At 35.3% G+C, this 17276-nt stretch overlaps 1 protein-coding gene across 4 annotated transcripts in view; it reads left to right on the top strand.

The window, feature by feature from the left end:
* The window catches only part of Gas2l1_1 (GAS2-like protein pickled eggs), a 126834-nt gene that overhangs the window by 22135 nt on the left and 87423 nt on the right, over nucleotides 1-17276 (top strand). For all 4 annotated transcript variants that reach the window (XM_011183414.3, XM_029039960.2, XM_029039961.2 and 1 more), the window contains exon 2: nucleotides 8321-8362. The gene's annotated coding sequence lies outside the window, so the exon portion shown is untranslated. The remainder of the gene's footprint in view (nucleotides 1-8320; nucleotides 8363-17276) is intronic.

Below are 17276 nucleotides of genomic sequence, written 5' to 3'. Positions count from 1 at the left end.
TAGTTATTTTGATTTTGGCAAGTCTTTAGGATTTTATTTATTTTCATTTTTTAATTATAAGAATCACTTTTTAATGTCTGTTCAATATTACCCACAGAGAATATCAAAAAAGTATACAATTTACACAAATATCGAGGATTAAAATTTTTGGTCAGAGAGTACCCGTTTCGGAGGTTTCAACTAAACTGAAAACATTGTGTGTTCAAAAAATAACGGGCTTTTTTAAATTTAGCGGGTTTGGAGAGTACAGTTGTCAAAATTGACATGGCTCTGTGTGACTTTTTCCTATTTCCAAAAATAAAGAGAACCTTAAAGTGCTGTCGTTTTACAAGTACATGAGAAATCGGTGAAAGAGGCAAAGGCTATTCCTAAAATCGAGTTTGAGCAGTGTTTCGACGATTGGAAGAAGCGTTGGTATAAGGTAGGATAATGGGTACTATTTTGAAGGCATGTAGTCGCCTTCGAATGTCAAAAATTCCCGTTATTTTTTGAACACACCTCGTTGTTCATTAATGTCGAATGAATAAATATTTAAAGAAAAAACTGAAAATTTCTGTTATTTTTTGAACACGCCTGGTAGATCTCGTATTTCAGTGATCTGGAGTTTGCCGCAACCGCGAAAGCAAATATTTATGATTTTCATTTCAGAAAAATTTCAAAGTTTAACCTAAGCGTTCCCAATTCACTGCACAGATACTGTACAAAAATACAAAAATCCAAAAATATTCATTGCACACATTTTTATTACAATCGCTTACACATGTTTTAGCGTGGGCGTAGAGATGCACTTGAGCTTGCAATAATAATAATAAAAAAACATTTTTTTTATTGTAATTTCATAAATGCTTATTAGCGGCTAACTTTAAAGCGCGTCAACAAATGCAAGTAGAAGCCTAGCCATAGCTTCGCAAAGCATTTGTGCAATGCGTGTGCGCATATCAACGAATTAGCACATAAATCAAATTATCTCAGTCATGTTAAATGTTGAATACTGTTGTACTTAGTAATGATTTTTCGTGTACGTCTACAACGGTATGTGCATACCAATAGCAAAAATCACAGAAACGTCGTCGAATTAATTCAATAAAACTGTCACGAAAACTCGTTGGCCAAAACTCGTTGACCATGAGCAAAGCGCGGCTTGCGACCGAGCGTGAGTGCGAGTACAAGCGTGAGCGCGCTCTTGGCTGACGTCGCTTTGACGTGTTTGACGTTAATATCTGTTGGGTTTCAGTGAATGCTAGTTGACATTTCGGCTTTTTAGACCTAAAAATTGGACGCTGAGGCTAGCATAGGGTATGGATCGGTGGAATTCACATGTATGCAGCTGGGCTTACTGCTGAGTCGTGTGCCGAGCTCTGCTTAAAGTTGAGAGACTAAATAAGCTGATAGGACAATTACCGCTTTTCAAAGTGTGTCGCTGATGTCAAAAATGCATTCTAAGAACTTGCAGAGACATATAGTCTGACACTGTGGCTGAATACTTATGTAGCTGTCAGTTTGCTGAGGTGTTGTTGCGCATGCGAAGAGCATACGTTAACGCAATTTAAAAAAATACCGAAAATTAAGCTTTCCTGAGATAACATTAGATAATCTTAATTTAAAATAAATTTTTTATTTAAAAATTTTACTCATTTTGTATAAATAATTTTGTACTAAACTGTACTGTTTGCAATTACACTTCTTATATTTTTCAGCAGAAAATTAACTATTCAGCGGATTTCGTTTGATTACTTGGCGTTCGTGGTATTTAATTACTTTCAATTAAGTGCGTGTGTCTGCCAATTATATAAACTCATACATAATCCCACAATGCATCATATGTACTCATCTCACTCCACAACCCCTGCAACCCAATTTCACTTGCAATGAAATTATCCAAACTGCATCACTGTTTCTATGCTGCCTTGCGCCTTCAACTTCTTTCTCTTCCCTCGCAGTCACTTAGCTGCATTGAAAGTAAAACTCCTTTTTTTTGTGCATTTCCTCTTTTGCCTATTTTCGCTTTCGTTTTTCTTTTGTTTGCATATTATTCATATTGTTTGCCCTTTCCGGCGTTTAATGGGCGCGCATCGGCTGTTGTGTGTTAATAAAAATTCTGAATGCGCGCATGCGCAAATGATTTTTGCCCATTTAATGATTGCAATTGAAATTGTTGTGCTCGGAGCCCAACTCGCTTTTGCTACTACATATTTTGTGGTTGCTTCGGCACAAATTTGCGTCTTCATATATGAGGCGATGATGTGCAGACAATTGACTATATACAATATATATATGTGGGGAAATTGTGTATAATTCATAATTATTTATGAATGACTTTTTGTATGGGAGTATAACCATATGTTCAACGGCGAGGTCAATGGCAGCTTAGTTGATGTAAATTTTAGACTTATTAAGGGAAGTTTGGTGAACATATAAATATATTGTGGGATATTTGTAGGCATCTATTACATATGTATACTTATGTATAATTTTCTGAAAAATATTAAATTAATAAATAACATAATGGTTTTATACCCATGCTTAATTTATGCCCCACAGCTACTGAATGCGTTGTAATACATTTCAAAATATCTCTATAATTTAATATTATTTTTGTTTCTAAAAACATGACTTTGAATCTTGATGGGACTAATCGAAGTAGCAATTTTTCTTACCACTTTTTTTTTAAACTCTGTAATGAAAACTTCCCTTGTGATCAAATAATATAGTATAACAATCTAATATTTTAAATTCTCACTCATTTCAACTAGAGTTCAACGATAACTTTACCGTCCTTCAAGTAATGTGTATGTCTTTAGCAATTTTTAAGGAGTATTCTGGTGTTGATCCTATTTCAAAACGACTTTTAACTATTTAAGAATATGTCAAAATTTACATTAGTTTCGGAGATCCAGTATCTCCGGACCTAGGCTCTTTTTTTATACTCTCGCAACAAAAGTTGCTACGAGAGTATTATAGTTTTGTTCACATAACGGTTGTTTGTAACACCTAAAACTAAAAGAGTTAGATATAGAGTCATATACATATACCAAAGTAGAGTAGTAGAGTAGATTTGAAATCCGGATGTCTGTCCGTCCGTCCGTCTGTCCGTCTGTCCGTCTGTGCAAGCTGTAACTTGAGTAAAAATTAAGATATCTTGACGAAACTTGGTACAAATATTCCTTGGCACCATAGGAAGATCAAGTTCGAAAATGGGCAGAATCGGGCCATTGCCACGCCCACAAAATGGCGAAAACCAAAAACACATAAAGTGTCATAACTAAGCCATAAATGAAGATATAAAAGTAAAATTTGGAAGAAAGGATCGCACTAGGAGGGGGCATATTTGGATGTAATTTTTTTGGGGCAGTGGGCGTGGCTCCGCCCACAAATCGGTTATTTGTATTTAACTCGCAAACTAATAAAGCTATATAAACCAAACTTTCTGCAGTCGGGTCTCTTACATACCCTACCACACACCATGAAAATAGTTGAAATCGGATAATAACCACGCCCACCTCCCATACAAAGGTTAGGTTGAAAATTACTAAAAGTGGGTTAACTAACTAACGAAAAACGTCAGAAACACTAAATTTTGCAGAAGAAATAGCAGAAGGGAGCTGTACTCAGATTTTGGAAAATGGAAAATGTGCGTGGCATCGCCCACTTATGGGTCAAAAACCATATCTCAGGAACTACTCGACCGATTCGAATGAAATTCGGTATATAATATTTTCTTGACACCCTGATAACACGGACAAAAAATGGGCGAAATCGGTTCACAACCACTACTACTTTCCTTATAACTCGATTTTGAAATCCATCTTATTCCTTCACTTTATAATGTAAACATAAGGAACCAATGAAGATAACGGAATAAAACTTTACACAATTAGTGCATATCATCTCTGGCTTCACTTGTGAAAAAATTGTCGAAAACGGACCATAACTTTTCAAGGCCCCAGATATCGAACATGTTGAACTCAGCGCCTAAGGATAAATTTTAACCGGAAATATGGGTAAATCTCTCAGATATCTCAATTTAATTCAGAGGAAATTGTTTTCTTCTAATAGTGTGTCTCTGTTCCAAAAATTATTAAAATCGGGTCATAACATTTCCATATACCTCATTGTAGGTTTTTCAAAAGTATCTTCTCCTAGCTCCCATATACCTAATTATAGGTTTTTCAAAAATACGGTGAGTTTTATTCCGCATATATGTATTGGTTAAATTTTTTCAATAAATTGCGAGAGTATAAAATGTTCGGTTGCACCCGAACATAGCCTTTCCTTACTTGTTTTTTTTTTTTTTTTGAGGTGGGAAAAATATTTTTTTTTTTAATCAGTCGACATTTTGTGAAAAAATGTGTTTAAACTTTTCCGTAGTTCCAACCATAGCGACATTACATTAGATATTCATTTATAAATTTTATGTTCAGATTGTTAGAAGATTGGGTTGTTGGGTTAGATGGGTATGCCAAATTTTTTAGATCCCACTTAATTTTGTTGATTTTTTGAATTTTTGACTTTTTGATTTGATTGCTTTTACGATACTTCAATAACGATTTGATTTCCATGCCCTATATAACATAACAAAGAACGTTCTTTGACAAGACTACCCCCTTAAGGCTGAGGACATCAAAGAAGTTCAAACAAATGAATGGATGGCTGTGGGCATTTTGAATGTACAACATTTTGGACTTTCGAAATATTGTTACCAAATTAAGAACACACATTTTTTTTGACATTTTCGAGAATTTTTAGTATTTTTCTAGAGTTCATTCAATTATTTTTTAAGATCTCTGACAACACTACATTTTAAGCCTATATTTTTTATCAACCTCACTTATCTCCTATCTCTGAACTCACTTAAAAAGGTAGCCGAGTATTTCTAGCCACCTTAAAGGTACTCCGTTACTTTAGCACGTGTTCTTTTGGCACTCGCTTACAAGAGAATCGACGCTACTGCTTTATGTTATGTCGATCGTCATCCTGTGCATATAAAACAATTTTGTGCGTAACACTCTCAGTCTTGAGGAGTACGGTGTTGTTATAGTAAAAAAATATAGAGAAAAACACACGACTCTACTGAATGAAACCCACTCATGCCGGAAATTGTACATAGAACGTGTTTAATTCACAAATGATCGCGACACTAACGCTTTCCTAAGCTTACACGCAGTGTGTGTATTTATGTAGATAGCTCAGTACGAATATGGATGTGCTCTGACTTAAACACAGTTCGATTGCACGAGCGCGACTGGTAGTCTGTCCAGTTGTTTTGACTGCGTACGAAAGAAACTGTTCGGCGTTTTGCGTGCGTATTTCTGTAAAAAATGGAAGAAAAGTACTAAAATCAGTGATCCAATTGAAGATAAGAGGTGCAGTGTTGGAAAAGTGTGTTCAAAATTTTCATTCATAAGTTTTGTGCGTATATGGAGGACACTTTTGCAGGTTATTTTTTATTTTTTCTCTATTTATTAGTTTCTTATCTACAAAAATATATGAATGTATGTACATATAGACACTTCGAATTCTGGCCACTAAAAACAACACGTAGGCTCGTCTGAATTAAAGCAAGCTTAGGAGGACGCGCACACTCTACACTTTTGGACAGTGTTTGGGTGGCTTAGACTGACTGGCCCGTTGTGGTGGTCACTGGTCTCGTTCGCACTTTACTTCATACATACTTACTTCTCAATGTATAGCAATTAGTATGCATGTTTGTTTCTAATGACAATTCATTATTGAATCAACCGTATATGGACGAATGGCGATTTGGGAACTGGCTATAATAACAAGTTCCTCAAGACCCACGCGCCACACACTCGCTGCAAGGCGATGACGCATTCGATATTTAGCGGATTATTAATTTAATTTCTTTTGTAATTCGTACTTAAACATTCAAGTGGCTACATACGAATAAGAAACGCAACAAAAAATCTTTCGTTCAACATTTTTCTATGTTTTTTGTTCAATTTAATTTGCAATTTCCGCTTTTGAACATAAATAGCAATTATTTTGCATTGTTCACATAATTTGAAGAACGACTACAAATTGACTTTAAGAAGAGACTGTTTCTTCTCGTTGCTTCCAATTTGGAAGGTTCTTCTTGAAGATAATACTAAACAAGTAAGGAAGGGCTAAGTTCGGGTGTAACCGAACATTTTATACTCTCGCAATTTATTTATTTAACTTTATTTATATTATATAATACACAATTTGACCCACATATTCGTCATATATATTGTATAAAGTCCATTGAAAGTTGGGAACCATAATATTAGGTTAGAAGCACCGAGGACCTCGTGTTCGATATATGGGGCCTTAAAAACCTATGGTCCGATTTCGGCGATTTTTAGAATGGGGCTGCCACACTATTAACATAGTATTTGTGAAAAGTTCTGCACCGATATCTTCACTAGTGCTTACTTTATATATTGTAAATTAAACGATTCCGATCGTCTTCAAAGTTCTGCTATATAGGAAGTAGGCGTGGTTGTGAAGCGATGTCACAACATATCATTGAGATGTAAGGAAACTATTACAAACCAAGTTTCATTGAAATCGGTGGAGTAGTTCCTGAGATATGGTTTTTGACCCATAAGTGGGCGACGCCACGCCCATTTTCCATTTTGTAAAAAAATCTGAGTGCAGCTTTCATCTGTCATTTCTTATGTGAAATTTAGTGTTTCTGACGTTTTTCGTTAGTGAGTTAACCCACTTTTAGTAATTTTCAACCTAACCTTTGTATGGGAGGTGGGCGTGGTTAGTATCCGATTTCTTTCATTTTTGGACTGTATTAAGAAGTGGCTAAAAAAAACGACTGCAGAAAGTTTGGTTTATATAGGTCTATTGGTTTCCGAGATATGTACAAAAAACCTATTTGGAGGCGGGGCCACGCCCACCTCCCCAAAAAAATTACATCCAAATATGCCCCTTCATAGTGCGATCCTTCATACCAAATTTTATTTCCATAGCTATATTTATGGCTTAGTTATGGCACTTTATGTGTTTTCTGTTTTCGCCATTTTGTGGGCTTGGCAGTGGTCCGATTTTGCTCATTTTCGAAAGCAACCTTCCTATTGTGCCAAGAAATAAGTGTGCCAAGTTTCATCCAGATATCTTAATTTTTACTCAAGTTACATCTTGCACAGACGGACGGACGGACGGACAGACAGACATCCGAATTTGAACTCCACTCTTCACCCTGATCACTTTGGTATATATAACCCTATATCTAACTCTTTTAGTTTTGGGTGTTACAAACAACCGTTATGTGAACAAAACTATAATACTCTCTTTAGCAACATTAACAATAACGAGAATTTTTTGTTTTTTGAAAAATTAATATAGAGGCTTAGACGTCAAAAAAATTGACAATTGGAAATTTGAAAATTTAAAAATTTCCGTTATTTTTTGAACACTCCTCACAAAACGAACTCTAGTATTGAAAATAAATACTAAGCGTTTCGAATCTTTTTTGTTGTTTTGATGATTACGGATTTCTTTAAATTATTTTGAGTTAAGAACAAGATTTTTAGATTATATTAGTAAAATTTTGGAACTATTTAGAAAACATGTCAATATTATATGGTGAAAAAGGGAACGAGAAACATGAAGACATATTGAGAACTATAAAAAATATAATGTTGATGTTTCCTCCAATTAGAAGAATCTATACAGTTGTGCATATAAACCATATACACATAGAAAAACTTTTTTTTTGGAATGGCAAGTCTACCGCCCATTCTACTCTAGTCAAAAAATCCTCAGCACTGTCGATTTACATAAAGTAGTGTGAAAATAATTAAGAATATTCTTTATGAGTATCTCAATAATATTTTAATTTTATTCAACTGCTTGGAAAAATGTTTTTTTTTTTTGCTTTGTAAAGTGGGCGTTGTTCAGTTAGTATTATATCTTTGGGTTCTTACTTTTCACATTATTTACATAACTTCTTATATGTTTGCACTTCTATTGCATTTAAATCTATACATATTTACATATAGTTAGCATTTATTTATTTTTTCCAAGCCATTATTTAAACAAATAAACCGCCATTGTTTACTTGAAGCTGCATATGTACGTATATACTTTGTAATAATTGTATGCAAATTATATGCGATTTCAAGTTTTATCTTTATTTACATGCCGACTTTACTGCAGGCGTCACAATTTCCATGTGTAAACATATTTATAAATAAATAAATATATGTATTTATTGTTGCTGTTATGTGAACTTATCAAAATGATTTATTACAAACAATATAACATTTTATGCAAATAAATAGTTGTAATATAAATAATTAATTTCCATTTTTATATTTTCTTGCAGTACAATAACGGAGACGCTTCACTGAGAACTTAAAGTCGCTTTGTAAGTACAATAATCATTTATGTACGTATATAGTATTAAGCCTTCTACAGCTGATAAAAGTACATAAATATTTCCCTAGTTGATTTTTCCAAGCCGCTTTTGGTGGCAACACTTTGAAACGCATTGGAAATTTTGAACTTGGTCTTACTTGGAATGCACATTCTGATAGCCTTTGCCCTGGCTCTCATACTCAAATGCGTGTGGTTGCTGCGATAATTGTCGGTTTGAGGCTTTAGAAGACAGCGTTAGAGTCTGTGTCAGTCATTCATTGATGCTTTGGGAACTTACAATCAAGCTATGAGTTATCTTTACCCTGAATTCTATGCTATAAATCTTGCCATAATTTGATTGCAGTTAGTTTATTATTTATATTTATGTATATTTCTAATCTATTTCTTTATAAGGGTGAATGAATATTTATGGGTGCTCATATAATCATGGATCCAAACAATACACTGTCTTCATACTACAAAAAGTTGTATAAGAAAGCATCAATGAGAGTATTAATTCGATTAAAATATTCTCGGTTTAAATCCAAACTTGCTAGCTTTCTTTCTCACGATATTAAAATTTATGTTATCGGAATAAACCTTTAATAATGCGTATGTATCTGGTGTTGTATATGTGTGGTATAACGATTCTCCAGTTTTTGGTTGAAACTGAAAGCATTATTGAGGTCATCTAACGAGAGACCCAGGATTCACGCTGTTTCGACCAGCTCGGATCGTGGGGAGAGGTGGGTTAGATGAGTAGGGTTTTTTGGGCATACAAAGAGATGATTAGTTCGGCCCATTGGAAAGAAACAGTTAAGCCTGAAACTATATCCGGAGGGAAATTGCGACAAGAGTGGCGTTTCACAAGGCAAATAGAGCTCATCGTCTGCATTGACGCCATTCACTGGAAGGGAGTCAAGAAAGGTGTTAATAGCTCCACTGTAAATAGGATTGTGATATGTCTGAAGCTGTCTGCTTCCGAAGTCTGGTAGGAGAATTGATCGATGCCATTGATGTACTATAGGAGTCATCTCTTTATGTACCTGGGGAGTGTTTCTGCTTCCAGCAAATGAGTGCTGGAGTGATTTCGGCGATAGATCCCTAACATACATGTAGGCGCCATTGTAGAAACTGCTTGGAGAGTACTTCCTTATGCTTTTTGACTGTACGTTGAGGTGTTCGAAATTTTCTCTGGTGTTTGTAGAAGTTTCGAGTAATATGGGCGGTCTTTACTACAACGACAGCTGATAATCTCACTTTTAGTAGATATCTTTTGATACTAGAAAACATAATTCCCTCATAACCTACAAACTACACAACCCTCAATGCAATCTCCTTTTTTCCACAAGATAAAGCCAAGTAATCACCAGACTCGCAATTAATGCTCATTCAGTTCAAATATACATATGTATTTACATACTTATAAGCACATAATATTGCACGAAGAAAAGCGAAAAGCCGGAAATTCCCGAGGCAACAGGCTAACTGTCACATACTCAAGTCAAATATGTGTCAGTACGAGCACCTGTAAATCCATAAATCTCCACATATTGTAATGAAGACAGTAAACCAATTAAGCTCACGGACGGACACACATACCGGCTTCACAGTTGAGGAGCCACATACATAGATAGGTGTCATCTAAATAATCTGAAACTTCAAGTCCAAGTATGGAGATGTAAGCTATCGCATAACTGCAACCATAACACCCCACCACACTGTCGCGCCCTCCAAATCCTCCAGACCGTGGCGATGGCGTTGTGTGGTGTGTGTAAAGAGCGCCCGAAGCGGTGTGTGCGGCATGGCAGGCATGCTATTTAATTGCAAATATGGCATTGGAGTGGCACTGGATGCGGCATCAAGTCGTCCAGTCGAGGCGCTGTTGTATCGTCATCTAGCGTCGTCGGTGGCGCTGCTGCCACATGTAAGTGGGTACTCACATATAGACACACACTTGCTGGCAGCGTGTGGCAAGTGGCCGTGTGTGGCGCGTCTCATCGTCTGTTATGCGATACACTTTGGCCGCCGTCGATGATTGTGTGCCATTGTGTCACGCCTCCATGATGGGACGCGCAATTACGGATGCGCATAGCACACATGGAGCCATAGAGCTTGTTGATACTGAGTCGAGAGCCGTTTGACGTCTGCGTCTGCGTCTTTGTCATCCCCATCATCGACATTTGGCGCTTTCGAGTTTCCAGTTTGCTCTCTGCTGCTCTTGACAACACCATTGCGGGCTCGGCTTGGTGTCATCGCAATTTCATAGCTGTAGCCCGCTATTAGTGTGGCCCGAGCCTTTGTCTCGGCTTTGTCACCTAGAAAAAGTTGTTGTGCTGCTGTGCTGTCGAAGGCGTGCATTGTATGTTGCACATTGGAAGATGTCACGCTTTGTGCGGTAGCGTGTCGAAAATGGTACTTGAGAATAAGGTCGTTTCCTTGCTGTTGTTCTGATTCTTACAGTTGTCAACTGGACTAGTGTTTCGCTCGATTGTTGCTGTTGTTGTTACGGTTGTTTGAATTTTTTATTTGTTGCTGTGCTGCTGCTCGTGTGTTTAGGTGGTTGTGTTCGTTTAATCGTGCTCTGTCTACTGCATCTATGGGTGTTCTCCTACTGGTATTCCTTGTATCCATTTCGGTCGACGTCTGCGTGCAACCGTGCCTTGCACCATTCACACAATAGTCAACAAATATGGACAAGTGTAATGTTACCTTGTTAGATAAACACATTGTTGCATTTGGTACATGAAAGCATATCTACATTTGTATGTGTGTTTGTAAATGCTTGTGGCTGTACATCTGTGTGTGTGTGTGCGAATGTTGCCAATTAATCATATTTGTCGTATTGTTGTTGTTAATACACTTATGCACTGTTCTATATTGTGTATTTTAAGTGTGTTTAATTATAACATTCATTATTGCACTTGAATAATACTAGGGTAGTAAGAAAATTAAAAAAAAAAAAATTGGAAAAAAAAATTAAATTTTTTTTTTTTATATTATCACTGTTTTTAAATCGTCCCTGCTCCAACCGGGAACGGGAATAGAATGGAGTACAAACCTAAAAAAATACATTTGTTTTGAATACTGAGAGGTAATGTTTTCAGAAGCCGGACTTTTTTCATCTCGGAACCGACATAAATATCGTCAACAATCCAAACCTGGAGAGCAAGAAATATGGACGAGCAAGCGCGCCCACGCATCCAATGAAAGGAGCCGTCTGCACTTGGAATGTACAACTGGCGTGAGTTGGCAAAGGATAGAGTCAACTAGAGAAGTTTTGTGTTCTCGAAAGAAAAATAATGTTTTCAGAATTTACAAACTTTTCACATAGAAATTTATGAACCACCCTAATTCTAAATGATTATGACACACTTTTGATCTGTTACCGTAGCTGTAAGAGCAGCAGAATGCCACCTTTGTGAAGCACTTTGCGGTTGGACCACTCCATTGGCTATATACGAGCACAAGCATACATATCTACATAGTACTTATAAATATTAAACGCACAGTTATGTATATATTTGCGAGGCTTTAGTTCTACCTTGACTTCAGCTTTAGTTCCATAAATAGCTGCAATTCATATTAATATGCGCATGAGAATGCTCAGTTAATGAGAGTATTAGAAGAGTCAGGTGGTCGCGGTCACAAGCTTTTAATGCTTGAAGAAATGAAGTAATTAATAATTATTATAAAATTATTTTAATTATTTTTAATAAAGCTGATATATAGAAAACTGTTACAGTTAGATTTGTTCACTCGCAAACCCCAAATCAATTATGGTATATAGAATAGCTGTAAGGGTCTTCTCAGAATCATTACTGAGGTGAAAAGTCGAAAAGTGAAAAGCCGAAAAGTCATGTAAGAGGCTTATGGCTGTGGCTTTTCAATTTTTTCAATAAATTTAACTAAAGAAAACTAGAATCCTCCATAAGTTGACTTGCTAAGCAAGACTTTCAATAATCTATAAAGAAGGAATAGGTCTCTTATGAAAGAAGGAGGATGATTTATGACAACGATCGTGAAGACTCCTTAAAAATAAGAAAAATCTCTCGATTTCGATTTATGGCACATGCCAAAAACTCGGAATGCCGATCAAACATTAGCATAGCAACAAGCTTAGAATCCACAAACACTTAATTTCATATTTTCTGCTTTCAAAGATTTTTTTACTAATCTTCAATAAGGAACACAGAACCGAAATCCATGTTAGGACACAACAAGTAACGGACTAATAATTTGGCTAAAGCCCGCCTTCTAAGCCGATCTCGCCAAAGATAAGATAACCCAAGCAGTGCAAAACAACAACAAACAGCAGCTAAAAAAACTAATGTCACAATGTCGTTAAGGTGGCAGCGGTTCAAAGCTAACAAACAAAAAATAATAATAACAACAACAACAATCAAAAGTACAATAAATTAGGTAACCTTTGAGAATGAAAAAAGGTGGGAAGCCATAAAGTACATAATGACGAAAAAAGCGAAAACGAAAACGAAAAGTGGGAAACGGTGTTTGGACTCGCGTGCACTTATGTACAGATGTATGTATGTGTGTATGTTTGATGCATATGTGTTGACTGTGCACACAAACACTGTGAAAAAGCCACAAGTTCAAGGTCAACTGTGGTTTTTTTCGTTTCCTCATCTGTTTGTTTGGCTGACCGTCGCCCGTACATGTGTTCAAAAAAATTAGACTTAGTCGCGCATGCGCACAACACAGAAAGCAGCAACAAAACAACACTGGCTGTGAGTTTGGTTGGCGCTTGATAGACTGCTGCGGGGCTCATAACCCAAACGCTTCACCATGAGTGCCGTGTAAAGACACTCGGCGGTGGCCAATGGCCAAACGGTGTTGACAGCACACACGTAGCAAGTAGTGTTTGAACAAAGCCATGCAATTGCCCGCTGCTGGCAGCTCAGGTAGCCGCGGAACGCATTTGAAGCGTTTAAGAGTTATTAGTGCGCGCCGCTATGCTGCACAAATCTCTCTATCCACTGTCCATTGGATGGTGTGTATATGTGTGGAAATGTCTTCAAACATGAAAACAAATACGTGTGGAGATGTTGAAGACATGAAGAGTGTGCGTGTTTGTATGTATGTAACGCGTTGGGAAGATTGCCGGTGAACGCGTGTTGTTTGTGGTCAAGATCGCAGCAGCAACAGGCGTGTCCGCGGCAAGTCAGCTCATGGCTGCTGCGCTGATTAGACTTCACTCGACTGCTAACAAATGCATTTGGCGCCAAAGCTCTTAAATGCTTATTTTCTAAATGATATAATTTTATTGTATGAGACGTGTTCAAAAAATAACGGGAATTTTTGTTGTTTTGTTTAAAGAAAGTGTGTAATTCAAGTGTTCAATTGTCTACAATAATCTTTTTTGACAAGCCTCTCCAAAATTGCGAAGTTTTAAATTTTACAATTCCCAGTATTTTTTTAACAGCTTATTTTAAGCTTAATTATATACAATTTTGAAACTGCAGTATGTTTGTAAAGTAATTAAATGAAATTTATTAATTTGGAAATATTATTTAGTGCTCATTCCAATATATTTATGTGTGAATTAGTGTTTCATTATTATGTAATTTCCATTGTTAGTCTTCTTTACATGTATATTTCTTATAATTTATTATTTGTTTTTATACTCTCGCAACAAAAGTTGCTACGAGAGTATTATAGTTTTGTTCACCTAACGGTTGTTTGTAACACCTAAAACTAAAAGAGTTAGATATAGAGTCATATATACCATAGTGATCAGGGTGACGAGTAGATTTGAAATCCGGATGTCTGTCCGTCCGTCCGTCTGTCCGTCTGTGCAAGCTGTAACTTGAGTAAAAATTAAGATATCTTGACGAAATTTGGCACAAATATTCCTTGGCACCATAAGAAGATCAAGTTCGAAAATGGGCGGAATCGGACCATTGCCACGCCCACAAAATGGCGAAAACCAAAAACACATAAAGTGTCATAACTAAGCCATAAATGAAGATATAAAAGTAAAATTTGGAATAAAGGATCTCACTAGGAAGGGGCATATTTGAATGTAATTTTTTAAGGAGTGGGCGTGGCCCCGCCCACAAATCGGTTATTTGTATTTAACTCGCAAACTAATAAAGCTATATAAACCAAACTTTCTGCAGTCGGTTCTCTTACATACCCCACCACACAGCATGAAAATAGTTGAAATCGGATAATAACCACGCCCACCTCCCATACAAAGGTTAGGTTGAAAATTACTAAAAGTGGGTTAACTAACTAACGAAAAACGTCAGAAACACTAAATTTTGCAGAAGAAATAGCAGAAGGGAGCTGTACTCAGATTTTTTTACAAAATTCAAAATGGGCGTGGCATCGCCCACTTATGGGTCAAAAACCATATCTCAGGAACTACTCGACCGATTCGAATGAAATTCGGTATATAATATTTTCTTGACACCCTGATGACACGTGTGGAAAATAGATGAAATCGGTTCACAACCACGACAACTTCCCATGTAACTCAATTTTGAAATCCATCTTATTGCTTCACTTTATAATGTAAACATAAGGAACCAATGAAGATAACGGAATAAAACTTTACACAATCAGTGCATATCATCTCTGGCTTCACTTGTGAAAAAATTGTCGAAAACGGACCATAACTTTTCAAGGCCCCAGATATCGAACATGTTTAACTCAGCGCCTAAGCATACATTTTAACCGAAAATATGGGTAAATCTCTCAGATATCTCAATTTAATTCAGAGGAAATTGTTTTCTTCTAATAGTGTGTCTCTGTTCCAAAAATTATTAAAATCGGGTCATAACATTTCCATATACCTCATTGTAGGTTTTTGAAAAGTATCTTCTCCTAGCACCCATTTACCTAATTATAGGTTTTTCAAAAATACGGTGAGCTTTATTCCGCATATATGTATTGGTTAAATTTCTTCAATAAATTGTGAGAGTATAAAATGTTCGGTTGCACCCGAACTTAGCCTTTCCTTACTTGTTCTCAGTATGTATTTATATTTAAACTTATTTACATTTTTAATTGAATCCCTTTTTACATATTCGCATAATTTAGTTGAAGAGACTCTTAGTAAACTATATACATACATATGTATGTATGCAAATTAAGTATGCCATTACAAGTTTCTAGTTTCTAGCACCCTGTTTTGTAAAACGTTGCTCATACATATTTATTTACAATGGCGGCACAACTTAAATTATCATTACAAATTTAATTTAAAAAAAAATTATTTTATGGAGAAAAATATTTTAACTATATTTTTGTTACAAAATTTAAATCATAAATAAAGTAAATATTACAGAAAAATTAAATATATAAAGAATTCTTTCTTAGTAGCACCTTAAAAATTACTTTAATTCGATTTAATTAATTGGAGAAAAAATTGAACGATACAAATTTAGCTACAAAGATCGATGCATTTCTCTAACCATGCCAAGAAATAATTCTAATCGGTTAAATAATACATTTTCTCAATCCATCCTTCAAATGTACTTGATTCAGCATATAATAGAGCAATTAACTAATTACAGAATTAGTATTTAATTAACCACAAAATATTTGCTGTATCTTTACGATTTTTCTAATTATGAAGAAATTATTCTTTCATCCAATCTCAGATTTTTATATAAACTAGAAAATCTGACAGCTGTCAAATTCTAAATTAAGAGTTAATTGAATATACTTACACACCAAACGCTACGTTAATTGAATTAACTTCAATAATTAATTCAATTAACTTCTAAATTCCGTAAATTATAGTTTTTATCAATTAAACAACAGTTTTAAATAGGACAAGATGTAAAAAAATAGATGAACTCGTTCTGCTCTTTTTGGTGCTTATTTACAGGAAATTTAATGATCTTTGCGAAGTATCTTCGATAATTTTGTCTTTTATTTTCTTGAGACCGCCTGTGTTCATATTCGCTTTAAGTGGATTTGTACTAGTTAACTCTGAGCAATTTAGTAATCGCCTTCTAGGTATTTCCAAACTAGAAGGTCAATTTCGATATCAATTTTATTTAACATAAATACATATAAATTTTTTCCTCGTAAAATCATTGAATTTATTTAACACAATTCATAGAAGACGCTTTATTAAATATAGATTATACTAAATTTACGATATCTTAAAATAGATATGACATGTTAAATAAAAAAAATTTTTGTCTTAGGCTATTAGTTAAAATAAAAGCAAAAACGAATAAATTAATAAATAAGTTATGTGAGAAGCATTCAAGTTGGCAGTGGATACAATCAATTTAAATTGCAAAGCGCTTCACAAAAGTTATTGCATTAATTAAGTGAGCATTTATGTACATATATGTGCCTAAAATCTCTAGAGAGCCCTGCATTAGCAGTGTAAACCCTGTTTAAATTGAAGCTTTAAGCTCATACATTACAGTAAGCAGTGTATTAAGTTAGTACTTACATTCACACCTGCCGCCAACACCGACGCGAGCTCAATTTACAACTTGAATCCTGTTTCGTGTGCTTCGTGCGAAATTTTTATGTGTTTCAGTCGAAAAAAAGTGAGTCAGTTAATAAAAGTGATTAATTTTATGGTATAAATGTCACACTTCACAACGTGTTTGTCGTTTTTTTGCTTTCTTAACGGTATTGCTATAGCACATATCCACACCTGGTTGCACACAAATTAGGTGTAAATTATTTATTGATTTTTGGTTGTTGGTGGACTTGATTTTTTGTATTTATTTATGGCTTCGCTTCTTTTTATTTTCATTATTTATAGCTCTGATCTTTTTATTTTTGCTGTTTCATATAACTTGATTTACATATGAGTGGCTTAATTAGGGAGCCAATTAAGCGCGTTGTATATTGAATATACAATAGTTAACGGGAAAATAAAAATTTATGCGAGAATAGTAAGCCTTAGATGAGAAATTATTAATAATATA

This window comes from Zeugodacus cucurbitae, chromosome 5 (genome assembly GCF_028554725.1).
Source record: "Zeugodacus cucurbitae isolate PBARC_wt_2022May chromosome 5, idZeuCucr1.2, whole genome shotgun sequence".
Classification (NCBI taxonomy): Eukaryota; Metazoa; Arthropoda; class Insecta; order Diptera; family Tephritidae; genus Zeugodacus; species Zeugodacus cucurbitae.
This window is presented reverse-complemented; position numbering and strand designations above follow the sequence as displayed.